We start from the raw sequence: 978 nt of genomic DNA, 5'->3' as shown, positions 1-978 counted from the left end.
GCCCGCCCGCCTGTCCGTCTGCCAACAGCCCCACTCCTGGCCTTTCATCTCCTGCCACAGCAGCCGGCCGATGCTGCAATCCCCCACCCCCCGGCTGTCCAGCCCCACAGCTTCTCCTGAGCTCAGGCCCCACGGAGGCCATAGGCTGGGGTCCCCTAGGGCTTAGGCCTCCTGGTGCAGACCTGCCCAGGGTGGTCTGCGGGTGCAACCCCTCATCAGCTTGAAAATACATACACCCATCATGCACCTTCAGTGTCCCATGAGACACATCTGAGGCTCATCCCCACCGTCCTTTCCTCTGTGGGCAACTGCCTTCTCTCAGTTCCCCCCTCAGGACCCCTGCAGTCCTTAGAGCCCCTTTCCTGCCCTGTCCCTTCTGACTTGAAGGCCCAGGCAGCAGGGGAGAGGCAGCAAAGTCGCAGGAAGCTGGGTGATTCTTGGGACAGGCACTGCAGGTGATCGCTCCGTTTTCTTCACCTGGCTGTCTGCTTCCTAGGAGCAGCAGGGGCAGGTAGGTGCTGAGGCAGGGGGACATGTGAAGAGACCAGTGGCAGGTCAGGGTGATGAGCTCCTCGGGTGGATGGGTTGCTACCACGGCTATCAGTCCGAGCCCCAGCCCCAGCTCAGAGCCTCGGAAAACATAGGCTGAGTGACTGGCATTTGTGGGGGGTGGGGAGGGGTGTTGAGATAAACCGTCTGTGACACTGGGGATGGCAGTGGCCTGTGGAGGTTAAATTAGGGGTGGGCAGAGGAGAAGATGCTTTGAAGGGGGGCGTAGGCTGTGGCGATAGCTCAAAGGTGCCACTAGGGTTTGATGTAGGTGAGGCTGAAACATGCCTCCTCCTCCAGCTGGGGGCGAGTCCAGGCCACAGCAAGCTTGGCCATCCTCTTGCCTCCAGCAGAAAAGAGCAAAGTGTATCCGACTGAGAGGACAGAGGCTTTGTGTAGAAACCCCTACCCCATACCCGAGCCCCAGCC

This window comes from Tupaia chinensis, unplaced genomic scaffold, assembly GCF_000334495.1.
Source record: "Tupaia chinensis unplaced genomic scaffold, TupChi_1.0 Scaffold144171_2, whole genome shotgun sequence".
Taxonomy (NCBI): domain Eukaryota; kingdom Metazoa; phylum Chordata; class Mammalia; order Scandentia; family Tupaiidae; genus Tupaia; species Tupaia belangeri.
This window is presented reverse-complemented; position numbering follows the sequence as displayed.